Source organism: Salmo salar, chromosome 04, assembly GCF_965601325.2.
Source record: "Salmo salar chromosome 04, fSalSal1, whole genome shotgun sequence".
Taxonomy (NCBI): Eukaryota; Metazoa; Chordata; class Actinopteri; order Salmoniformes; family Salmonidae; genus Salmo; species Salmo salar.
In genome coordinates, this window is record NC_138294.1 from 71999782 (window position 1) to 72027498 (window position 27717).

A 27717-nucleotide genomic window follows, 5' to 3' on the forward strand; every position below is an offset into this window, starting at 1 on the left:
ATGGAACGGAAAAATTACTCCCTTAGTTTTTCAACGGCCTTGCTTTAGTGTGTAGGGCGCTGTCCATGGTGCTGATAGAGCGCAACAGAGATTTCGTGCCAACCTGTCACGTCTTGGTCAAAAGCACTCAATGGTCTCGACATTTGAACTTTTATGTTTATTGTGGTATAGCATGATATAAGCAGAATTCAATATATTTCCAAAGCAAGAACCCAAATGATGCCCCTGAATATAGCTACATATCGGTATGTTTCACCATAGAAATAGATATATTCTATTATGGTTTTCTTGGTACAGTGGCATATATTTGTTTTCGTAGTTGTAAATGGAACTGTACATATTGGAAATGTGTTTATGGTTGGCTGGCATTGTTTCATTAATTAGGTAGGTCAAATTTGATCCACAGAAGTGTATTGTGTCATATCACAATGTGTTGCTGAACTCATAAGCGCCATGATTTTCCATGTTTGAAGCAGGCCTATAGGCCTATTTAAATGTAGGCTCCATCTCACTGTAGTAGGCTGTAGGCTGCCTGTAGTAGGCTGTAGGCTGCATCTCAATCATGTAGCCTTTAGGCTGCATCTCACTGTAGTAGGCTGTATCTCACTGTTGTAGCTGTAGGCTGCATCTCACTGTAGTAGGCTGTATCTCACTGTAGTAGGCTTTAGGCTGCATCACACTGTAGTAGGCTGTATCTCACTGTTGTAGCTGTAGGCTGCATCACACTGTAGTAGACTGTATCTCACTGTAATAGGCTTTAGGCTGCATCTCACTGTAGTAGGCTGTATCTCACTGTAGTAGGCTTTAGGCTGCATCTCACTGTAGTAGCCTTTAGGCTGGATCTCACTGTAATAGCCTTTAGGCTGGATCTCACTGTAGTAGCCTTTAGGCTGGATCTCACTGTAGTAGGCTGTATCTCACTGTAGTAGCCTGTAGCCTGTATCTCACTGTAGTAGGCTGTATCTCACTGTAGTAGCCTGTAGCCTGCATCTCACTGTAGTAGGCTGCATCTCACTGTAGTAGTCTGTATCTCACTGTAGTAGTCTGTATCTCACTGTAGTAGTCTGTATCTCACTGTAGTAGGCTGTATCTCACTGTAGTAGGTTGTTTCTCACTGTAGTAGTCTGTATCTCACTGTAGTAGTCTGTATCTCACTGTAGTAGGCTGTATCTCACTGTAGTAGGTTGTTTCTCACTGTAGTAGGCTGTATCTCACTGTAGTAGTCTGTATCTCACTGTAGTAGTCTGTATCTCACTGTAGTAGTCTGTATCTCACTGTAGTAGGCTGTGTTTTGATGATTTGGATCTCCATTTGCCTTTTATTTACTGCATTTGTTTACTGTTAACATAACTAGCCTAAATATAAATAGTGGCATGCCTTTATCGATCTGATATTTTGTTAACTAGGCCTTGTCACGACACCGACGGAGGGTGGCGCCCCTCCTCGACCGGGCGGCGCTCGACGGTCGTCGTCGCCGGCCTACTAGCTGCCATCGATCCTTTTTTGTTTCACTTTCTGTTGGTTAGGTCTAGGTAGGCACGCACCTGTTTTGGTTTAGTTATTAGTAGGGGGGGTTATTTAGTTTAGCGAGGTATGTCTGTGTTTTGTGCGTGATTAAATTCCTTGTCAGGTTTGTGGTATCTTGAGGAACGTGTGTTTTTTTCCCTCTGCCTGTGGTTGTTTTGTGTTTTATCACCGCAGAAGTATTTATGGGCTGCGTCCCTATTTCTGACGTCTATCAGGGTTTTGGAGCGTGGTATCTGTTTGGCGCCCTGCCCTGCCGTGTTTGGACTGTCTTTATTTTTGTGCATACGGATTAAAGTGTGTTCAGGAATTTACTGTCTCCTGCGCGTGACTCTACCTCTCCTGCTTCCTTGAGCCAGCCCTGACAGGCCTACTTGGTACCGCTGTTTTGTTCTGTTCCCATTAATTTGTTCACATTCGCAGTCTGTATTTTAAGCCAAACTGCTATTCAGTATTTTTGTTTGCATGCATGAATAACTATGCTACTACTTTCAGCATTAAGTTAGCATTATTTTTGTAAGACATCTATGTGTACGGCTGCATTTAAGCTGTTTGTAATAGGTGAATTACCCTATCTTGTAGCCTATATTCATTACCAAAATGACCTTGGTTTATTGTGTTTAGGGCACTGTCCATTTTGCTGATACAGCGCAGCAGAGATTTTGCGTCAACCTGTCACTTCAAAAGCACTCAATCAATGGTGTCAGAGTCTCGGCATTTGAACTGTATGTTTATTGTGGTGTTGTGTGATAAGCAAAACTCTGTATGATTTCAACTGCCCCCTTAGTCACTTTATCCTGCCGCCGGATCTGAGCCTGTCTATCTATGGGTAACAGAGTTGATGTGTTATGCTCGACCTACTCAGTTTTCCACCACAAAACACCAGAAAATGGCCAAAAGAGTAGAACCAGCTCACCTGCTTTTACTCTATGATTTGATTATTAATGTTTAATATTTCTTTAGAAAAAAATATTTAAAAAGGAATAGTGTGACCATATTAAAACGAGAGTTCAGTTTACGTAATGTACAGACTTAAATTATGAGGGACAGACTTACGTTAATCATTAATCCCAATTTAATTTAATAAACATTACTTGTTCAGAAATGACTTTGTCAAAACAACAAAATAACTAGGACTTTATAATGATGGTGAAATTGAGAAATTTGGGGATTAAGAGGGTTCAAATCTTCCCAGAAGTGACACAGGGTTGATGAAGGAATATGTCATAATGCTGAATATTGGCCCTTTAGCTTGCATTGATTAATATTAAAAAAAATCGTATTCATTAAATTCTCCATGTGACCTATATTAAAGGGCACTTCATTTAATATAACAGACTTAAAATTCTATATTGGTGTACAATTTGTACTTAAAATATCAAAGGGACACGTGCTTTTCATGGAACAAGCCATTCAGCAGTAGAGCATACTCTAGCAACTCGAGTTCCGCAATACAGACAGTTTCTCTCTCCATGGCACCGCATTGACCAATCAAGTTTACTGGTCAACTGAAGAACGCACAGACCTAGAAATCAGTCTAGTCAAAAAGCAGGGATGAAATCCAGCAGGAGAGCAGTGACACTGCTCTCCTGCCTCCTGCCTATCAATCAAAACTTTAAAGATGGAATACGCAGTAGGTGAACAGCGCCAATGTCCGCCCCACCGCCATTGTTATTGTTTTTGTTGACAAAGTGGAGGTGAAAAACATCACGCAGGAAGGTGGTAAAAACAAATGCAGTATATATTCTGCTGTTCTATCACGTGTGCAATGAAAAAAAACAGTGTTCGTTGTTTGCAGTCATTTCTTTGTTGTAATATTGCAAACAGATGTGTCAGTTTGACCATTAAGGATTCCAGCTTTAAGCATAGCAACTAACAACTTCTCTACTGCCAAAATCTCTTTCACAGTATGGAGGTTGATACTATAGGTGAATTTAAGACGTCTACTCAAGACAAAAGTATTTTATGCAGCTACATGGTGCCCTCTACTGGACTTTGACTGCATGTGTCAATATAGATCACAGGTTATTTTGCGTGTCTTTTGACACCTGAGGGCAGGGAATGTGGTGTGTTCGAAATGTTCTGCTTTCCTGGATTTCTGTCATCTTACTTGAGACGATACAGGTAGCAGTATTTCAATATGAAGTCATCTGAAATCACAAACAGGCCTATACTACAACACTAATACTAGATTGAGGAAAACTAAAAGCATAGGGAAGGCAACATGGCCACAAAGCAATGGTGGACATTTCTTATTTTCTTACATTAGATTTAACATGCATGCTGCCAGTCACTGGTCATCAACACTGATACCAACCTAACCCAACACATACACCCAGACAGACACACTTGCCATCCATAATCAGTGAAAAATCATAAATGAGTAGGCCCAGTGGCGACCTGCTGGGCCTGTTTTGAGCACCACACTTTAAGGTTAAAAAAAATGAAAGTTATTTTTTGGGGGGGTGGCTTGCCTGTTTTGCTTGTTATTTTGGCATTAATATGTGTCACATATCAGTTAGCAAACAATGTAAAACATGGTCTCTTTTCTGCTTTCTTGAGTAAGGCAGCTCCAAAATGCAGGTGTTTCAGCCTAGCTCAGTGCTTTCTGTGGTGGTGGGGCTAGCCAGCAGAAAATACAGAGCGTTGCGCCTGATTGGCTTAGTTTTCTGTCATGATTAGCTCAGTTTTCTGTCACACAGGGGTCAGTATGTCATCCCCAATTTTAAGGTTAGTGCTCGAAAATGTTTGCCCCTTGGGTTCTGCCATAGAGTTATATTAGAAATGCCCATCCAAGAAGGCTCAAGGTCATTGGCCACAGATAGAATGACATCAAATCACGTTCTACGGTCTTACTTTCAAAGTCTTAGCTAGCAGTCATCATCAGTCATCATCAAGTCAACAATCTACTGACAAATCCTTTTTAATCCTTGTCATATGAAGAGAAATAATGAAGATAAATTATAAATAAAACATATCGGTGCTCACTGGCCATAAAGATTACACAATAAGTTGGAAATCGCAAGTTCAACAATGAGTCGTTCAGAATGAATCAGTGGCTAACTGCAAGCATTGCAAAGCAACCACTAACGTTAGCCTGCTATTCAATGGAGTGGCTGTGTTTTTTTCCGAGTTCCCACCATAAATCCAGAGAATGCCAGACTTTAATGACAAAGTTTGATGACAAAATTAGCCCACAAAGGACCGCTGCCCCACCTTTACAAGGTGAGTCCAAACATGTATTGTATGCTGCTGCATAAATGATGTAATATGCCAGGGAGAAATGTATACTATCGCTAAGAAAGTAATACTAAGTGTATGTTGTGTAGTAAGCTGTTAGGAGCCCATGTGCCTCACCCTAATAATTTGGTCTATTTTCACCAATGTGGTATTGTAAACACATCGTTTGTGGCACGGTGTGTGCTTGTTTGGCTTCTTTTTTTGTACATTTTTGACAGTGCTACTGATAGTAGTTGTGGTGCTTGGCTTGCACGTGCAAATTCAGCACACGACCATAGGGACGCTGTGCGGGTCGGTCGGGGAGCCGATGGTGAAAATCCCTGGTCAGCGAAGTGTACAAGATGTCCACCGCAGGAACTCAGCATCTCTCCTCTGGGCCGTACCCCTCCCCTGACGTGCTGCACCAGCAGCAGGATGACACCGGCCTCGAGGACGACCACAGAAACGCAGTGCAGGTCAGTCAGGGCCAGCTGCCGAAGTTGCGGTGGCGTCGGATGGGCCAGTTGCAGCTGCTAAAGTTGCGGTAGCGGGTGAACGGGCCAATTGCAGTGGCGTCGGATCGGCCAGTTGCAGCATGCTGAAGTTGCGGCGGCGTCAGACGGGCCAGTTGCAGCGGTGTCGGACGGGCCAGTTGCAGCTGCTGAAGTTGCGGCAGCGTCGTGACAGGCCATTCCCGCTGTCTCCATTTAGGGATGGTTATTCTGTCACGTTGTATAAATGATTGGAGACAGGTGCAGGAATTCGTAATAGGGGCATGTCATGTAATACAGCATGTCATGAAAAGGCACAGGGAAGAAGCCCAAAAAAAACACGTATACAAAAACACCGGGATGTAACCCAAACAAAAGAGCGAGGTTAAACCTCCAATAAATACACGGGATGAGACCCACAATAACAATGCACAGGACGAGACTCGTAATAACAATTGCGAGTCCCATAGTAACAAGTACACAATACATGCAGCACAAAAGCCAAAACAACAAAGCACAGGTACTCACAAGACCAACAGACATAGGAATAATAACGAACAAGACAATGGTGAACAGAGGTCACATATATACAATTACTAATCAGGGGAATTGGAATCAGGTGTGCGTAATGAGACAGTTCAGTGACGCCTAGAGGCCGGTGACGTAGATCTCCGGAACTGGTGCACCGAATGAGCAGCAGTTCAGGGGGAATCCGTGTTCTAACTTGGTGGTGCCCAAATAGCCGATAACCTGTTTTAGAGAAATGTAATTATCGAATATTGTAAGAGCTTTCATTGTCTGTTTATATGCCCCATTTATCTATCCTACAGTTCTGACTTGGTGTACAGGGAGAACACTGTAAGAACGGCCCATGTTCTGAATTCTGTCGCTGTACATTTCAAAAGTGCTGAACAAATAGTTATATTGACTACATCTGTCCTATCTCGCTCATGAATGTCTTAATCAAAATTATGGATTGCCTCTTATCTACTCGTCATCCCCTAATGCCATAGTGTACATCTCAATTGGCAGTAGAAACCACATTTGTTTAAGCAAGTCAGCCATATCAGCTATGTTTTTTTAAAAGGCAGTAAATGAGGCTGAATGAACTGTTTCACTGCCAGACAAGGCTCTGCTGATAACCAGGTGTAGCAGTGGTAAGGTGTTGGATTACTGTTGGGACTCTGCTGTTGGCTTTCAGCACCCGAAGAAGAGCTCAAAGTTGGACTTCTGTTTTGGAGCCTGGATGAGTCTGAGTGGTATTTCACTCTTACAAATAATTTACTTTTTCAGTTAATAAAACTGACAATTGTTTATTTTTTATTAAAAGTAAGCTACTGATGATGGCTGTTGGGTGTACTGTATGTCTTGTATGTGTGTGCTTACTGTGACTGACCCTGATTGGCTACACTTGGTAGCTACTGTACTTCCCACAACATTGCGGGACAACAGTGCTTGGCAAACGGGAGCGAAGGACACATTCCTGGTGTTGTTGCAGTTCATGCTCTCCCCATTGAGTAGAATATTCAAGGTGACATCTAGATGGTTATCAATATTCATTATTTATTGGGTAGGCTGCTATCATACTTGAAATAAAATAATGGGAGAGGAAAAAATGTCCACGTTTGGCACTGCCGGCCATAGCCATGGATGGGTAGGAATGCTGAGGGTGTTGAAAAATCTGAATAAATACATTTTTTTAATAATTACATATATTTTTCGACAAAAGTAGTGCCCTGGGCCTTTACTAGTCCTGTATTAGCGGACCGATATAGGCATCTGTAGCGCAGGAAGAAAAACAAAAACAAAAAACAATTCTGCATCTACACAGCCAAAAAAGGTTGTTGTATAATTAAGAACAGTATCTTGCAGGATTCAATAGTTGGAATTGTAAGAGTTGTTGTCCTGTCCCTTTCTCCATGATTGTGCTTCTAATGGAATCAAGAAAGAACAAAACCCTGTCCTCAAACATATACATCAAAAGGTGCAAAGTTATGGGCAAAGACACAAAACATCCACATCAAATGAAATATATTTCTTGGTCAAATAACATGGAAAACAACCACTTGTTGTGCAGTATTAATTTACCATCCTTACAAACCACTTAATGTTAATGTACATTACTATATTCAGCATAGGCTTGTCATCTAGATTTGTACCTGTAGACTTCCCATGGCGCTTGTATGGGTTTGACTCCCACAGGGGACCAGTATGAAAGTGTTTGCACTCACTACTGTAAATTTCTCTGGATAAGAACGTCTACTAAAATGTCAAAGGAATTAATAGACCATTTCAGTTTTCACATAGAAATAAGTTGCATTTGCAAAGTGGAAACTGGAAAACATACAGTGGGGCAAAAAAGTATTTAGTCAGCCACCAATTGTGCAAGTTCTCCCACTTAAAAAGATGAGAGAGGCCTATAATTTTCATCATAGGTACACGTCAACTATGACAGAAAATCACATTGTAGGATTTTTTATGAATTTATTTGCAAATTATGGTGGAAAATAAGTATTTGGTTACCTACAAACAAGCAAGATTTATGGCTCTCACAGACCTGTAACTTCTTCTTTAAGAGGCTCCTCTGTCCTCCACTCGTTACCTGTATTAATGGCACCTGTTTGAACTTGTTATCAGTATAAAAGACACCTGTCCACAACCTCAAACAGTCACACTCCAAACTCCACTATGGCCAAGACCAAAGAGCTGTCAAAGGACACCAGAAACAAAATTGTAGACCTGCACCAGGCTGGGAAGACTGAATCTGCAATAGGTAAGCAGCTTGGTTTGAAGAAATCAACTGTGGGAGCAATTATTAGGAAATGGAAGACATACAAGACCACTGATAATCTCCCTTGATCTGGGGCTCCACGCAAGATCTCTCCCCGTGGGGTCAAAATGATCACAAGAACAGTGAGAAAAAAATCCCAGAACCACACGGGGGGACCTAGTGAATGACCTGCAGAGAGCTGGGACCAAAGTAACAAAGCCTACTATCAGTAACACACTACGCCGCCAGGGACTCAAATCCTGCAGTGCCAGACGTGTCCCCCTGCTTAAGCCAGTACATGTCCAGGCCGTCTGAAGTTTGCTAGAGAGTATTTGGATGATCCAGAAGAGGATTGGGAGAATGTCATATGGTCAGATGAAACCAAAATATAACTTTTTGGTAAAAACTCAACTCGTCGTGTTTGGAGGACAAAGAATGCTGAGTTGCATCCAAAGAACACCATACCTACTGTGAAGCATGGGGGTGGAAACATCATGCTTTGGGGCTGTTTTTCTGCAAAGGGACCAGGACGACTGATCCATGTAAAGGAAAGAATGAATGGGGCCATGTATCGTGAGATTTTGAGTGAAAACCTCCTTCCATCAGCAAGGGCATTGAAGATGAAACGTGGCTGGGTCTTTCAGCATGACAATGATCCCAAACACACCGCCCGGGCAACGAAGGAGTGGCTTCGTAAGAAGCATTTCAAGGTCCTGGAGTGGCCTAGCCAGTCTCCAGATCTCAACCCCATAGAAAATCTTTGGAGGGAGTTGAAAGTCCGTGTTGCCCAGCGACAGCCCCAAAACATCACTGCTCTAGAGGAGATCTGCATGGAGGAATGGGCCAAAATACCAGCAACAGTGTGTGAAAACCTTGTGAAGACTTACAGAAAACGTTTGACCTGTGTCATTGCCAACAAAGGGTATATAACAAAGTATTGAGATAAACTTTTGTTATTTACCAAATACTTATTTTCCACCATAATTTGCAAATAAATTCATTAAAAATCCTACAATGTGATTTTCTGGATTCTTTTTTCTCATTTTGTCTGTCATAGTTGAAGTGTACCTATGATGAAAATTACAGGCCTCTCTCATCTTTTTAAGTGGGAGGACTTGCACAATTGGTGGCTGACTAAATACTTTTTTGCCCCACTGTATATCAAGCAAGTACTTTTATATTCCACAAGTACTTTAAGATTAACTGTTTTGTACAGATAATTATCAGACTCAAGTTACAAATGCTGGTAAACAATGAAATACATGTAAGTCATGCAACAAAAAGTTACATTACCTTTTTTTATTATAATTTTTTTATTTCACCTTTATTTAACCAGGTAGGCTAGTTGAGAACAAGTTCTCATTTACAACTGGGACCCGGCCAAGATAAAGCAAAGCAGTGCGGCACAAACAACTACACAGAGTTTCACATGGAATAAACAAACATACAGTCAATGATACAATAGAAAAAGTCTATTTACAGTGTGTGCAAATGAGGTCAGATATGGGAGGTAAGGCAATAAATAGGTATAGTGGCAAAATAATTACAATATAGCAATTAAACACAGGAGTGATAGATGTGCAGAAGATGAGTGTGCAAGTAGAGATACTGGGGTACAAAGGAGCAAAATAAATAACAGTATGGGGATGAGGTAGTTAGATGGGCTATTGACAGATGGGCTATGTACAGGTGCAGTGATCTGTGAGCTGCTCTGACAGCTGGTGCTTAATTAGGGACAGACGTTCCGCTAGCGGAACGCCTCACAAATATCCAATGGTAGAGCGTGGCGCGAAATACAAATACCTCAAAAATGCTATAACCTCAATTTCTCAAACATATGACTATTTTACACCATTTTAAAGACAAGACTCTCCTTTATCTAACCACATTGTCCGATTTCAAAAAGGCTTTACAGCGAAAGCAAAACATTAGATTATGTCAGGAGAGTACCCTCCCAAAAATAATCACACAGCCATTTTCAAAGCAAGCATATATGTCACAAAAACCAAAACCACAGCTAAATGCAGCACTAACCTTTGATGATCTTCATCAGATGATACTCCTAGGACATTATGTTATACAATACATGCATGGTTTGTTCAAACAAGTTCATATTTATATCAAAAACCAGCTTTTTACATTAGCATGTGATGTTCAGAACTAGCATACCCACCGCAAACTTCCGGTGAATTTACTAAATTACTCACGATAAACGTTCACAAAAAACATAACAATTATTTTAAGAATTATAGATACAGAACTCCTTTATGCAATCGCAGTGTCAGATTTTAAAATAGCTTTTCGGTGAAAGCACATTTTGCAATATTCTAAGTACATAGCCCGGCCATCACGGCTAGCTAATTTGACACCCACCAAGTTTGGCCCTCACCAAACTCAGATTTACTATAAGAAAAATTGTATTACCTTTGCGGTTCTTCGTCAGAATGCACTCCCAGGATTTCTACTTCAACAGCAAATGTTGTTTTGGTTCGAAATAATCCATAGTTATATCCAAATAGCTCCGTTTTGTTCTTGCATTCAGGTCAGTATCCGAAGGGTGACGCGCGGGCGCATTTCGTGACAAAAAATGTCAAAATATTCCATTACCGTACTTCGAAGCATGTCAAACGCTGTTTAAAATCTATTTTTATGCTATTTTTCTTGTAAAATAGCAATAATATTCCAACCGGGCGACGTTATATTCATTCATAGACCGAAAGAAAAACATGGAGTCGTCTCGTGCACGCGCACTCCATTGTCATTGTTCCCTGCCTGACCACTCACAAAAACTCCTGCTTTTTTTCGCCCAGAGACGTCATTCCGCTTTCTGGCGCCTTCCTAGAGCCAATGGAAGCCTTAGAAAATGTCACGTTACAGCAGAGATGCTGTATTTTTGATAGAGATGCCCTAGAAGGAGAACAAATTGTCAGACAGGGCACTACCTGTATGGAATCTTCTCAGGTTTTGGCCTGCCATATGAGTTCTGTTATACTCACAGACACCATTCAAACAGTTTTAGAAACTTTAGAGTGTTTTCTATCCAAGTCTACAAATTATATGCATATTCTAGTTTCTGGGCAGGAGTAGTAACCAGATTAAATCGGGTCCGTTTTTTATCCGGCCGTGAAAATACTGCCCCCTATCCCAAACAGGTTAAAGTTAGTGAGGGAGATATGAGTCTCCCGCTTCAGTGATTTTTGCAGTTCGTTCCAGTCATTGGCAGCAGAGAACTGGAAGGAAAGGCGGCCAAAGGAGGAATTGGCTTTGGAGGTGACCAGTGAAATATACCTGCTGGATGACGTGCTACTGGTGGGTGCTGCTATGGTGACCAGTGAGCTGAGATAAGGCGGGGCTTTACCTAGCAAACTCTTATAGATGACCTGGAGCCAGTGGGTTTGGCGACAAATATGAAGTGAGGGCCAGCCAACAAGAGCATACAGGTCGTAGTGGCGGGTAGTATATGGGGCTTTGGTGACAAAACGGATGGCACTGTGATAGACTGCATCCTATTTGCTGAGTAGAGTGTTGGAGGCTATTTTGTAAATGACATCGCCGAAGTCGAGGATGGGTAGGATAGTCAGTTTTACGAGGGTGGTTTGGCAGCATAAGTGAAGGATGTTTTGTTGCAAAATAGGAAGCCGATTCTAGATTTAATTTTGGATTGGAGATGCTTAATGTGAGTCTGGAAGGAGAGTTTTCGGTCTAAACAGACACCTAGGTATTTGTAGTTGTCCACATATTCTAAGTCAGAACCGTCCAGAGTAGTGATGCTGGACGGGCAGGCAGGTGTGGGCAGCGATCGGGTGAAGAGCATGCATTTAGTTTTACTTGCATTTAAGAGCAGTTGGAGGCCACGGAAGGAGAGTTGTATGGCATTGAAGCTCGTCTGAAGGTTAGTTAACACAGTGTCCAAAGTATACAGTATACAGAATGGTGTCGTCTGTGTAGAGGTGGATCAGAGCTTCACCAGCAGCAAGAGCGACATCATTGATGTATACAGAGAAGAGAGTCGGTCCGAGAATTGAACCCTGTGACACCCCCATAGAGACTGCCAGAGGTCAGGACAACAGGCAACAATTTGACACACTGAACTCTATCTGAGAAGTAGTTGGTGAACCAGGCGAGGCAGTCATTTGAGAAACCAAGGCTGTTGAGTCTGCCGGTAAGAATGTGGTGATTGACAGAGTCGAAAGCCTTGGCCAGGTTGATGAATACAACTGCACAGTATTGTCTCTTATCGATGGCAGTTATGATATCGTTTAGGACCTTGAGCAAGGCTAAGGTGCACCCATGACCAACTCGGAAACCAGATTGCATAGCAGAGAAGGTACGGTGGTGTTATGCGGTGCAAAATGGGGGAACCCAAGAGCAGACTCAGAAGAGGGTTGAATGAACCAAAATGTTTATTGAACACAGAGAAATATGGAGTGCAGAACCGGGGCATCTCAGATGAGTTGCAGAAAAAACAGAAGTGTAGAGTGAGGTTGGAGTTGGCTGAGTTGAACAGGGAAACATGTCCTGAGGGGAATCCAAGGTGGTGGTGGTGAATGATATCCAGGGCAAGGTGGTTGGGTAGTTAGTTGTGGAACAGGAGACAGGAGCCAGAGACAGAGCGGTAACTGCAAGAGAAGTCAAAATGGTGCAAGGCAGGGAAAAAGCACAGCAGAGCAACAGGATCTTGAGAACTAACAAAAGGCTAGGATAATGACTGACTGAGCAGAGATTACGATCTGGCAGAGTGGAAGTGGCAGGAATGAGCATTTGTAGAGATCTTGATTTATGGAATGAATGTCCAGATTTTGCAGCTCTTTCAGAACATCAGCTATCTGGATTTGGGTGAAGGAGAAATGGGGGAAGCTTGGGCAAGTTGCTGTGGGGGGTGCAGGGCTGTTGACCGGGGTAGGGGTAGCCAGGTGGAAAGCATGGCCAGCCGTGGAAAAAGGCTTATTGAAATTCTCAATTACCGTGGATTTATCGGTGGTGACAGTGTTTCCTAGCCTCAGTGCAGTGGGCAGCTGGGAGGAAGTGCTCTTATTCTCCATGGACTTAACAGTGTCCCAGAACTTTTTGGAGTTTGTGCTACAGGATGCAAATTTCTGTTTGAAAAAGCTAGCCTTTGCTTTCCTAACTGACTGTGTATATTGGTTCCTAACTTCCCTGAAAAGTTGCATATCATGGGGGCTATTCAATGCTAATGCAGAACTCCACAGGATGTTTTTGTGCTGGTCAAGAGCAGTCAGGTCTGGAGTGAACCAAGGGCTATATCTGTTCCTGGTTCAACATTTTTTGAATGGGGCATGCTTATTTAAGATGGTGAGGAAAGCACTTTTAAAGAATAACCAGGCATCCTCTACTGATGGAATGAGGTCAATATCCTTCCAGGATACCCGGGCCAGGTTGATTAGAAAGACCTGCTCACTGTAGTGTTTTAGGGAGCGTTTGACAGTGATGAGGGGTGGTAGTTTGACCGCAGACCCATTACGGACGCAGGCAATGAGGCAGTGATCGCTGAGATCCTGGTTGAAGACAGCAGAGGTGTATTTGGAGGACAGGTTGGTTAGGATGATATCTATGAGGGTGCCCGTGTTTACGGATTTGGGGTTGTACCTGATAGGTTCATTGATCATTTGTGTGAGATTGAGGGCATCAAGCTTAGATTGTAGGATGGCCAGGGTGTTAAGCATGTCCCAGTTTAGGTCACCTAACAGCATGAGCTCTGAAGATAGATGGGGGGGCAATCAATTCACATATGGTGTCCAGGGCACAGCTGGGGGCAGAAGGTGGTCTATAGCAAGCGGCAACGGTGAGAGACTTGTTTCTAGAAAGGTGGATTTTTAAAAGTAGAAGCTCAAATTGTTTGGGCACATACCTGGATAGTAAGACAGAACTCTGCAGGCTATCTCTGCAGTAGATTGCAACTCTGCCCCCTTTGGCAGTTCTATCTTGTCGGAAAATGTTATAGTTAGGGATGGAAATTTCAGGGTTTTTGATGGTCTTCCTAAGCCAGGATTCAGACACGACTAGGACATCCGGGTTGGCAGAGTGTGCTAAAGCAGTGAATAAAACAAACTTAGGGAGGAGGCTTCTAATGTTAACATGCATGAAACCAAGGCTTTTACGGTTACAGAAGTCAACAAATGAGAACGCCTGGGGAATGGGAGTGGAGCTAGGCATTGCAGGGCCTGGATTAACATCTACATCACTAGAGGAACAGAGGAGGAGTGGGATAAGGGTATGGCTAAAGGCTATAAGAACTGGTCGTCTCGTACGTTCGGAACAGAGAGTAAAAGGAGTTTGTTTCTGGGCACGGTAGAATAGATTCAAGGCATAATGTACAGACAAAGGTATGGTAGGATGTGAATACAGTGGAGGTAAACCTATGCATTGAGCAACGATGAGAGAGATATTGTCTCTGGGCACGGTAGAATAGATTCAAGGCATAATGTACAGACAAAGGTATGGTAGGATGTGAATACAGTGGAGGTAAACCTATGCATTGAGCAACGATGAGAGAGATATTGTCTCTAGAAACATCATTTAAACCAGGTGAGGTCACCGCATGTGTGGGAGGTGGAACTAAAGGGTTAGCTAAGGCGTATTGAGCAGGACTAGAGGCTCTACAGTGAAATAAGGCAATAATCACTGACCAAAATATCAATGGACAAGGTATATTGACATTAGGGAGAGGCATGCATAGCCGAGTGATCATAGGGGTCCAGTGAGTAGCTCGGCGGGCTGGAGACACGGCGAGTCAGACAGCTAGTAGGCCGGGGCTAGCAAGCTAGTAGAAGGGCCTTAGATGGACGTCGCGACGGAAGAAGTCTGTTGTAGCCCCCTCGTGCTGTTACGTCGGGAAGACTAGTCGTGATGGATCAGCAGGGCTCCGTATGGTAAAAGGGTCCAGGCCAATTGGCAAAATAGGTATAGTGGCCAAAGAATTTGTCCGATGGGCCTCTTCAGCTAACAGTCCGATATGCTCTAGACAGCTAGCGGGCCGCGGCTAGCAGGCTAGCAGATAGGCATTCAGGGGACGTCGCAACGGAGCAGCCAGTTGAAAAACCTCCTCGGGTAGATTACGTCGGTAGTCAAGACGTGATGGATTGGAGGGGCTCTGTGTCGGCAGTAAAAGGGATCCAGGCCAATTGGCAAAATAGGTATTGTAGCCCAAGGCTGATGGACCTCTTCGGCTAGCCGGGAGATGGGCCTACCAAAGGCTAGCTCCAGGCTAATTGGTTCTTGCTTCGGGACAGAGACATTAACCAGGAGTGGCAACTCGGATAGAAACTAACTAGCTGCGATGATCCAGGTGAAAAGGTTCAGAGCTTTCCGTAGGAATCCGGAGATATGGAGAAAAATAAGTCCGATTTGCTCTGGTTTGAGTCGCGCTGTGCAGACTGGTGAGAGTTGTCCGGGCTAAAGGTTAGCTGGTGACCGCTAGCTGTGGCTAGCTGCCTACTAGCTAGTAGCTAGTTAGCTGGCTAGCTTCTGTTGGGGGTTCCGGTTCAAAAGTAAAGAAAATAGCAGATCCATACCACATTGGGTGAGACGGATTGCAGGAGAGTATGTTGAAGTTGAGGTTAAGAAAAATGTTTTTTTAATATATGCGAAGAAAAAATATATAAAAAGATATATACATGGGACACAACAAGACGAGGACAAAGACGTCTGACTGCTACGCCATCTTGGATCAGATGTTCTTGGACCTACAGCAGTGGTTCCCAATTCCAGTCCTCGAGTACCCCCAACAGTACACATTTTTATTGTAGTCCCAGCAAGCACACCTGATTCAACACCTGACTCATCAGGCCCTCAATGAGTTGAATCAGGTATGTTTGTCCGGCGCTACAACAAAAATGTGTGCTCTTGGGTGTACTCGAGGATTGGAGTTGGGAACCACTGACCTACAGCATGGTCAAGCAAGTTAATGTTTCAGACATTTTTGAGCTAATAAACAACTATTGATTTAGAACCACGGAGAGGTCCTGCAAGTTGCAAAGAAAACAGGCACTGCCTACACTATTCCAGCACCATTTCAACATCATCTAATCACCTATTCTTAGTCTAATACGGTGACAACTAAAAGATACCAAAAACAATTTAGTCCAATCAACGTAAGCTATACTAACAAAAATATAAACGCAACATGTAACAATTTCAAAGATTTTACTCAGTTATAGTTCATAGAAGGAAATCAATCAGTTGAAATAAATTCATTAAGCCCTAATTTATAGATTTCACATGACTGAGCAGGGGCTCAGCCATGGGTGGGCCTGAGAGGGCAAATGCTCACCCACTTAGGAACAAGGCCCACCCACTGGGGAGCCAGGCACAACCAATCAGAATAAATGTTTCCCCACAAAAGGGCTTTATTGCAAATTCTCTAAAACCACGTTGGAGGCGGCTTATGGTAGAGAAATGAACATTAATTTCTCTGGCAAGAGCTCTGTTGCACATTCCTGCAGTCAGCATTCCAATTGCACGCTCCCTCAAAATTTGAGACATCTGTGGCATCATGTTGTGTGACAAAACTGCACATTTTAGAGTGGCCTTTATTGTCCCCAGCCTAATATGTACCTGTGTAATAATCATGATGTTTAATCAGCTTCTTGATATGTCACACCTGTCACGTGGATGAAATATCTTGGCAAAAAATAAATGCTCACTAACAGGGATGTAAACAAATTTGTGCACAATATTTTAGAGACAAGCTTTCTGTGCATGGAAAATGTCTGGGATCTTAATGATGAGCTTGGAGGGTACTATGTTGTTGAAGGCTGCGCTATAGTCAATGAACAGCATTCTTACATATGTATTCCTCTTGTCCAGATAGGATAGGGCAGTGTGCAGTGCGATGGCGGTTGCATCGTATGCGGATCTATTGGGGCGGTAGGCAAATTGAAGTGGGTCTAGGGTGTCAGGTAAGGTAGAGGTGATATGATCCTTGAATAGTCTCTCAAAGCACTTCATGATGACAGAAGTGAGTGCTACGGGGCAATAGTCATTTAGTTCAGTTACCTTTTCTTTCTTGGGTACAGGAACAGTGGTGGACATCTTGAGGCAAGTGAGGACAGCAGAATGGGTTAAGGAGAGATTGAATATGTCCGTAAACACTCCAGCCAGCTGGTCTGCGCATGCTCTGAGGACGCGGCTAGGGAAGCCTTGCGAGGGTTAAAAGGCTTAAAGGTCTTACTCACGTCGGAGAACGAGAGCCCACAGTCCTTGGGAGCGGGCCGCGTCGGTGGCACTGTGTTATCCTCAAAGCAGGTGAAGAAGGTCTTTAGCTTGTCCGGGAGCAAGACGTTGGTGTCCGGCTGGTTTTCCCTTTGTAATCCGTGATTGTCTATAGACCCTGCCACATACAGTACGTCTCGTGTCTGAGCCATTGAATTGCAACTCCACTTTGTCTCTGTTGGCCAGTACATTGGCCTGTACAGAGAATTAAGTAAAACCACAAGTGCAAATCTCTATCTCCATCCATGGCTAATTTAGGAAAGGGAAGATTTTAGTTAGCTAGCTAGTCATCGCAGGACAACGCAATGAAATGCAACAATTCAGGTTTTCTGTCAGTGACGTTTGGTTTCTAATGTGATGTGATTGGTGTGAAGCCAAATCCAAACTGGCCTCCCTGCACACTTCCCGCGCCAGGACCATTCACAGTTGAGCTCACTCACTCACGCTGATTGGCAATTTATTTATTTATTTTATTTTATTATCAAGCGAGGCCAAATTCTTGCTGGCTTCCCTTGCATTCAATGCTATGGGTGTCAACAATGTCATACTATTTTTGACCAGATAGCATCTGACCATTCTACCACATTAGGAACGCCTGCTCTTTCCATGACAGAATGACAAAGTGAAAGCTATGATCTCTTACTGATGTGACTTATTAAATCCACTTCAATCAGTGTAGATGAATGGGAGGAGACAGGTTAGAGAAGGATTTTTAAGCCTTAAGACAAATCTGACATAGATTGTGTATGTGTCATTCAAATGGTGAATGGGCAAGACTAAATATTTAAGTGCCTTTGAACGGGGTATGGTAGTTCGGTGCCAGGTGCACTGGTTTGAGTGTGTCAAGAACTGCAACGCTGCTGGGTTTTTCCCACTCAACCGTTTCCCGTGTGTATCAAGAATGTTCCACCACGCAAAAGACATCCAGCCAACTTGACACAACTGTGGGAAGTATTGGAGACAACATGGGCCAGCATCCCTGTGGAACGCTTTTGACACCTTGTAGAGTCCATTCCGCAATGAATTGAGGCTTTTCTGAGGGCATTAGGTGTGCAACTCAATAGTAGGATGGTGTTCCTAATGTTTGTACACTCAGTATATATAGTCTAGTGAGTATGCATAGGGTCAGTGCAAGATAGAGTTAGTGCAGATAGTTTGGGTAACAATTAATTTACTATTTAGCAGTCTCATGGCTATTTAGCAGTGTTATGGCTATTTAGCAGTCTTATGGGTATTTAGCAGGCTTGGGAGTAAAAGCTATCTCGGAGCCCATTGGTCCAAGAGCCGATGCTCCGGCACCATTTTCTGGACGATAACAGAGTGAACAGTCTATGGCTTGGTTGCCTGGAGTCTTTGGCAATGTTTTGGGCCTTACTCTGACACGGACTTATATAGAGGTCCTGGATGGCAGAAAGCTGTCCGCACCACTTTCTGTATCACTTTGCGGTCGAGGGTGGTGCATTTGCCATACCAAGCAGTAATGCAGCCAGTCAAGATGCTCTCGATGGTGCAGCTGTAGAACTTTAAGAATCCGAGGGCCCACGCCAAATCTTTTCAGCCTCCTGTGGGGGAAGAGGCACTGCCATGCCCTCTTCAGGACTGTGTGGGTGTATGCTGCAGTAGTTTATGTGTCGGGGGGCTAGGGTCAGTCTGTCACATCTGGAGTATTTCTCTTGTCTTTTCCGGTGTCCTGTGTGAATTGAAATATGCTCTCTCTAATTCTCTCTCTCTTTCTTTCTTTCTTTCTCTCTCTCGGAGGACCTGAGCCCTAGGACCATGCCTCAGGACTACCTGGCTTGATGACTCCTTGCTGTCCCCAGTTCACATGGCCGTGCTGCTGCTCCAGTTCCAACTGTTCTGCCCGCAGCTATGGAACCCTGACCTGTTCACCGGACGTGCTACCTGTCCCAGACCTGCTGTCCCAGACCTGCTGGAACCCTGACCTATTCACCGGACGTGCTACCTGTCCCAGACCTGCTGTTTTCAACTCTCTAGAGACAGCAGGAGCGGTAGAGATACTCTCAAAGATCGGCTATGAAAAAGCCAACTGACACTTACTCTTGTGTTACTGACTTGTTGCACCTTCGACAACTACTATGATTATTATTATTTGACCATGCTGGTCATTTATGAATATTTGAACATCTAGGCCATGTGCTGTTATAATCTCCACCCGGCACAGCCAGAAGAGGACTGGCCACCCCTCATAGCCTAGTCCCTCTAGGTTTCTTCCTAGGTTTTGGCCTTTCTAGGGAGTTTTTCCTAGCCACCGTGCTTCTACACCTGCATTGCTTGCTGTTTGGGGTTTTAGGCTGGGTTTCTGTACAGCACTTTGAGATATCAGCTGACGTAAGAAGGGCTATATAAATACATTTGATTTGATGTGATTTGATTTGGACCATGTTAAGTGATGTGGACGCCAAGGATCTTGAAGCTCTCGACCCCCTACACTACAGCCCCGTCTGTGGATGGGGACGTGCTCTCAACCTCTTTCGCCTATAGTACACGATCGGCTCCTTGGTCTTACTGACGTTGAGTGAGAGGTTTTTGTTCTGGCACCACACTGCTAAGTCTCTGATCTCCTCCCTGTAGGCTGTCTTAACGCCGTCAGTGATCAGGCTGTCTCATACACTGTCTGGGATCATGGGAAGGCCTTGTAAAGGCAAACAGAGAAAGCTATTTTGTGACAGAAGACTATCGCTATGCTCAGATATGACACTGATTTCCCTGGAGAGTAAGATCTTGTAGAGCCATCATCTCTCACTTACATTTACGGATATATTGACCGGTTATTTCTACATCTGTATACATCTGTATAGCTCTATACTTAATACAACACTTCTCTGGTCTGAGGGGTGTTTGTTACAATAGAGTGGACAGTTTGTCAACATATAATATTGAACAACATTCGTTAGTCCAAGAGCTTTGAGTTTACATTTACAATTTCAAGTAAATAGTGTATTCATTTTGGTCCTTTGTTTGTGACTTGCTTTAGTTCTTTCATGTTGAAACAGGATCAAACCTGAGTCTTCTACTTCTCTTTGACATCATTTATATTTTGAGAATGGCAAAATGTGTTGTTTTGCCTCTGTGTAAATTGGCAATGGGATTACTTTAATACATTTGATGAATACACCATGAGGGGCTTAGACACAATGCCATGGGGCTCCCAGTCAGTGATATTATTTCTCACATTGTCTCACTTTAACCACTACAGGCCAAAAGCTAAATCTCTCTTTTATTCCTCTTGTCAAATCCATGTCCAATATGTTTGTGTGTCATGTTGCCGGTAGGACTCATTTGACTGTACGGGTCTAATCTTTATAGGGAGGGATGAATCCAGGAGGAACACATCTGCGATGATTTTCCCTCCAGCCATTTCCAAGCACCTGCCAGCAACTCCCACAATGCAATCCTCTGTTCCCTGCAGATTTTCACCATTAATTCCAGATTAGCAAACCTTGGTGGATTCCCTCAGCCCTATCCTTTCTCCTTGAGGCTTCTGGAAAAGTTGGGTACAGAATGAAATGCTGGGGTGTCTTCATTAGTGCCAGGGCCTTTTGGATGCTCTAGGTGCAATTTTTTGGCCCAACTTGCCAACAAAACATTTTAGTGGCCCCCATCTTGACGACAGAGAGAAATTGTACATTTTAGAGTTCATTTCCTGCAATTCTACATATTTTCCCATTGGGTGGAGAGAAGAAATGTGCAGTTTTACAGCTAATTTCATGCATTTGTACACATTTTGAGTGGCTGTCAGTGATTGACATAACAAGAGGAAAACTGCTGATGCACAACCAAATGTCGGAATTGCATCTTGTGTATTCTTCTATTTTAACTCTTAACAGTAAGTTGTGACCCCGACTGAGTTTAAATAAATATATATATATATATGTGTGTGTGTGTGTGTGTGTGTGTGTGTGTGTGTGTGTGTGTGTGTGTGTGTGTGTGTGTGTGTGTGTGTGTGTGTTGTTTTGGGTCGGGGGTCCCCGACTATGTCGCTATGTCAGCCCTGATTAGTGCACAGCAAGTTCAGGTTAGTCCCTCTCCGTTTCTGCCTGTTTGCTTCCTTTTGGTTCCTAGTGAATACACCCCAGTTGAAAGAATGCAGGGTGGTTGGGGTTTAAATTTAGTCAGGGTAGAGTTAATGGGTGAAAGGTCCTGTTGACTGCAGACTGGACCTCAGCCGGATACTGCAGAAAAGCAGGTCACTCCGGAGTAACCTTGACTAAAGGGATTTACAGATGGATGTCTTGTCCTTCTGCTACAAATGGTTGTTCGTTAAACCATTTTCATAAACAAAGCATTTTTTCCATGTAGTGTGCTCACCTGTAGATCTCTAGGGTCCTAAGATGTTTTGCATTTTTTAGGCTTGTTACTGTATTTGTAAAGGCTTGGTAATTTTCCAATTCAACGCCGTAAATCATAACTAAGTCAATAAATCCTTCTTGTACATTTCTGGGCGGCCAAAGCTTTTCATTGTCTCCCAAGTATTATCTTACTAAGACGTTTTGTTCATTGGATAAGTAAGGTAAGGTCAGTAGGCTATAGCTACAGTTCTTTTAAAGATATTTTTTAACAGAATAATTTTATCATCAAGATTTCCTAGGGTTTTCCACCAAATCATTTTGTAGTATAATGAGGGGTGTTCTTGGTACTCACACTATTCCACTAGGTCACCAAATTCAGCAGCATCAACGATCATACATGATTCTGAATTATTCCACCTCTGGGATCCATTCTGTTTCTAGCTTTTGATATCAACACAGACCTGCTAGTTGTACAGTATGTAGGCCTTTATCAAACATTTTGGAGCCAATGTAATAACAGGTATTGCTAAAACTGTGTGAGTACAAACAGTAGACCGCAGGGGGCGCTACTGCTGCAGATATGTTCCAGCCCAGTACTAACACACCAGACTTAATAAACCAAGGGCTTGATCATGATGATTGGTCGACAAGTTGTGTTAGTGTGTAAGTACTAAAATGGAAGTAAAAGCCTGCACTCCCTGTGGGTCTCCTGAACTGAGGTGTCATAGCAGTTCATCAAACATAATTAACACAAATACACCTCATTCAATAAGTACAACTGACTCAAATGCCTTTCGCAAATGTACAAGAGCAGGAATTATATTTGCATGGCAGACAATGGCAAGGGTACAACTGAATTCCCTCTCAGGGAATAGTCTCTCGAGAAAGCTTACATGGTGCCAGTCAGGTACAGCAGAGAGTCACCGTCTGTAGTTGTCTTTTAGTCTTGTAGTCTTGTAGTCTTGTAACCAAACTAGTATTGTGTGAACCCACTAGACAGTCTTGTCAGTCATCCAAAGTTTTTTGTTACTTCTATAACTTTTAGGTAAGATGCAAACCTCATGATCAAAGATCTCTACAGACAATCACACAGGTCTTAGAACACCTGTCAAACATGGTTGTCTACCTGGAATAGGAAAGTGACCTCGAACCAAATCTTGCCCGTGTTTGGGGGGTAAGGGGTGGGAGGGTTGTGACTCAATAATTTTGAAAGCGAAAGAAGCAAACCATTTGAATGGTATCAATGATCCGTTGTGATTGATGATTTACTAAACAACCTCACACAAATCTAATTGAGTTAATTTTCATGTTGATGGGTTGTGTGGTGGGAAGAAAAACATGGGTGATGAAACAAAACAGCAAATGGAAAATATAAGTGGAAATGTATGTATAGCCTATTAATTTAGATAGCGACTATTTACTGATCTATCGTCTGAGAACCGCCCATGCATCAACCCAATCTGTGTGAATTTCCAGAACGGTTTTCAAAAGACAAATTTGGTAAATTTACTGCGGCAGAAGTACTTCTAAAAACAACCCTCTTTGTGACTGACTATATTCACGGAACATAACAAACTATTCACATATTCTAATGTTGGGCTACAAGTGTATGGCCTTCAATGGACACGATGCCTCCCTCTTCTGATTTCCACTCAGTAATGGGAGAATCATATGGACAGACGGGGGGGAAGGAACAAAGAGTGTCACTCCCCCTGTCTGCCTAGTCACCCGCCAGCAGCAGTTCATGCAAAGGACCGGAATTGGACACAAAGCCGGTCGGGGTGAGGGGGTTGTTTGGGCGTCGGGGGTCGGGGCAGAGGTGCATTAGAGGGAGGGCTCCAACATGAGAGCACTTAACTGGCTAAGAATGCTGGGAAGAGAGAGGGGTGGAGGTGGGCCCTGGGGCCCCGCGTGTACAAAGCCTGAGTAATAGGCACACGTTTTTTATGCTTGTTTGTCTCCTACTTTAAAAGCTTTACAGTACTTTTTTTGCTCGGGAGATGGATTGCATTGTATTGAAATTATCCGCATCTAGAAGGACCCATATGGTCTGCCATTTAAAGGGAACCGGCTGCTAGTGGCCGCCGCGGCGTGGGGCCCTGCGCTAATCCCTGGCTTTTTGAGGCGCACACGGTGGAGCCTGAACCCTATTAGAGCCGAGTGGGCCATGTGCTGGTGGGCCGTCATGGGTCTTGGGCGGAGCTCCTTGGACTGGAGCAGCCACGCTCGTCTCCCTCTGCCGTGATTGGCAGCTAGGCTTGTCCCCCACGTGAGCGGGCCCTGTCCTTATTGATTCCCCTCCAACGCCTAATTCCATTAATCAGAACAATTTCCCTGTGGGCAGTGGATTATTTCCATCATCAAATGCCTGATGAAATCTTTAGACGGCGCCGTATTAGGGCCAATCCCCAACAAATAACTGATAGTGTTAACCAGTCACAAGCTGCGCCGGAAAGCAAGTGAGGTGATAATGCGGTGTCATCCTTTTGTGGATGTGCGTTAATGCAGTTGGCTGAGATGGCAATTGACGGCAAATCGACTCTTTCCAACAGCAATGGAACGAACGGGGAAGGGGACCATGCAAAAAATAAAGAACATTGACTGGCAAACTATGGAGCGACTGCAGCCTTTAATCCATTTAAGGCTCCTGACAGGGAGGGCCTAATGCATCGCCAGTGTAGATTCCATTTGCATTTCAGTGCCTCCACCTCCATCCCCCTTTCTCCCTCTCCCTCACTTTCAGGCTGAAATGGTGGTTGGTGATTGGTTGCTATGAGAGTGCTGCATCGGCATTAAGTGCTATCCTGACTGAATGAACAAGCTTTAATTGATTCCTGTAGTGTTCACCTGGTCTCCAGCCCTAAGTGGAAAAGTTTGTGTTAAGCTACAGAAAATCTATTGTGGGACAGGCTGTGTTGATGACACAAATAGGAATATTGTATAGGCTACTATAGAAATGACTTACATAGTAATTAGCTGAGCATTTTGGGGGGGGGGGGGGTAACACTTTATTTGAACTGTTTGTCATAACAGTGTCATAATAATATCATAAACATGACAAAATGTCATAAGCCAAATGTCAACCAAATGTTAAGGAACATGACAGTACATCTTATTTCACTGAATGTCTACATTGACAAGACTGTGTCATGTGGCATGCATCGGAAACTGTTATGGCAGGTGGCACGTTGTTATGACAGTAGGCACAATATGTCATGCCATCTTATGCCATTTATTATGTCATGTTATGATTCTGGTATTGATTGATATCTCCAAGCTTGGCAGTGTGATTGTGATCAATACTCATATAATATTTTCTTCTACTGTAAAAAATGTTCAAAAGCGAAAGTACTCTAGTACTATAGCCAGTGACGCACGGTGAGGTTAGTGGCTGGGTAGGCACTCACAAATAAACCTTGAGGAAGGCCAAGTTCACCATAAAACAGATGGCTCCAACAACCAGGGTGATACCAATGTAGCCAAGATACACAAGCGATAGCCTCCGATGATGGCATATTTCATACGACAAAATGACATGAGCATCCACAGTTACAACTGATAGGTGGAACTAAAAGACCAATATATGGACACTATATGGACACTATATGGACACTATATGTGCACATCTCATCCGAATAACTAGCGACACAAACTCCAAAGCCTTTCACAATAGATTTACAATTCTTCCAATGCGCAGCACGCGCAAACAGAAACACACACATATAATAATAATAATATTATTATGTGAAATATTATTTTACACACACACACACACACATATGATAAATAAGGTTCTAACAAAATGTCCATTATCAACAGTCGAAATGACTGAAAAATGCAGTTCAAAAAGTGTCTCATCAAAACAACATTCTAGTTTGATAAATCAAATGCCTTCAAAGGGATGTTGTCTATTCTCATGATTCAAAAGTAGCCTAGCCCGCAAATTGCAAAGGAAAATGCATTTAGGCCTACCTATACTTGTAAATGAAGTCCATTCGTCTGGTGAACCTCTCAGTGACAGCGTTGTAGAAATGTCACTGAGAGGTTCACAGCAGAACCCCATGTCCATTATTTTATTCTGCAGGCACACAGCAGGCCCACGGCTGTGGGAGGCGCATCCCCAAGGCCTCCTTCGGTTCCATTTTCACACTGACACATAAGTCATTCCAATTACATCCACAAAGCAAAAGTAAATGTCCAAGATGTGTAAAAGTCTGGATAAAGGTATTAATTGGTAATGACTAGGACTGTGATGATACCAGTATCACATTATTTTTTCCCTAGTAAAAATGAAAACACCAAGCTGACGAAACTCTTTGGTCCTTTAAAAACCTGCTGTATGTAAAATATGTTGTGTTAAAGCTTGGATTTGTTTGTTATATGAATCTGGATGACAACGTAATTATGTTTTTTTTTTCAACATTAGGGCTGTTTTCCTAAAGAAGTTAAATCTACTTCGTGTTTTTTTTTTTTCCCACGATACTAATGAGTATCGCGATACTCTAACACTATTAATGACGTTTCAAACAAGTGGACAGTTCAGTAGTCACTGTTTGCCTGTCCAACAGCTAGCAGTGAGGGAGATTGTGGATGCCTGGCATGTCACAACTTGTAGATCTCCTGTATGTCTTAACTTTCATTATTGTTGATGTTCCACTGTTCGAACCCTCCAAAGGCATGTTACATTATTCCAACTTGGAAAATGTTTGACGTGCAGTATAGTGTCCATTTGTCAGATTGGTTTTGCTAGTTAGCTACAGTAGCTTTAAGTTTTCAAAATATGAAATTGTCTCAATGAAAGGAATGAAGCTACTTCAAGCTAGGCAAAGCAGCGATGCCTATACTGATAACGATTGAAATGGCTGTAAAGAAAGGCATGAATACCCTGGGGCCTTTCCTGAGGTTTTCATGCGGTTTTATAAAATGTTGAGATTAAGCATAAAAACCACCAGAATCATTGAGAAAAAAATCATTTATTGGGGGGGGGGGGGGGGTTCATAACAGATTTCTTAAATAGATTATCACATGGTAAACACTGCCTACACGTCATTGACTACAGCACTATAATTGTATATACTCAACGCATTTAAGTATACAGCTGCCAATATTTCAATAACGTTTTCACTCTTAGAAAAAAGGGAAAGAGTGGAAAGGGTTCTACATGGAACCCAAAAGTGTTCTTCAAAGAGTTATCCTATGGGTACAGCTGAAGAACACTTTTAGGTTCTAGATAGCACCTTTTTTTCTGAGTGTAGCAATCACCATGTAAAATAAAAATACATATATTCATGTGTGCAATGAAATCCAATCAAACAGCAAGATACACTGTATTCACTCAGAACCCTACAAATGTACCTGTATATTGTTTCATTAGTGTATGTACGGCTTCTTACCACCATGGCTTATATGCTACTCCATGTAGCCACCTTAAGGGTTTCCAGTGTAGACTCTTGTCCCTTATTTCCCTATGAGAGCCATCTTTGTAATAACCAATTGCTTCTACATCCCAACAAACAATTCAAACCATGGCCAAGCAATCTACCACGACCCCTGCCTACATTTCATTGCACATCCCCATATTGAGTGTTTCAAAAACACACTGTGGGTGATGGGGAAGGTTTTGGAAAATGATTAACCAAAGAATGAAGGAAATATGCACAGGTCCTGCCCTTAATTTGAACATAGATACTTTTCCATTTATAGAAAAGGGGGGAATGAAAGGGAGGGGTATTGTCTTGTCTCTATGCTTTGGTATGTGTCACTTCTTCTGCTCCTCTGTCGTGTGAAGACAACAGCTGTTCATTTGGTGCTGCCTGCACCTTTGTTGACCCCATTTCTGTCTGTGCGGTTACCGAGACAGAGGAGAAATTAGTTGTATTACTGGTTCCCTGCTGCGGTTAGGCTGGCTGTGATTCCGCCCAGATTCTGTCCATTACGGCGGCCCCTCTGTCTTATTAGCCTCAACACACCCGCTAACATGCCAAATCACTGCTTCGTTTGGCCACCAAGAGCTCCACTCGGGGAAACAGGCGAGGGAACACAGAGTTCTACTTAACGCCAGACAGGTGGCGACGTGGATATGTATTTGTTTGGAAATAGTCAAATAGAGCTAGCTAAATAGAGCTAACTTGTGATATGCGCAAATAACATGTTCACAAAAATACTTTGCCTT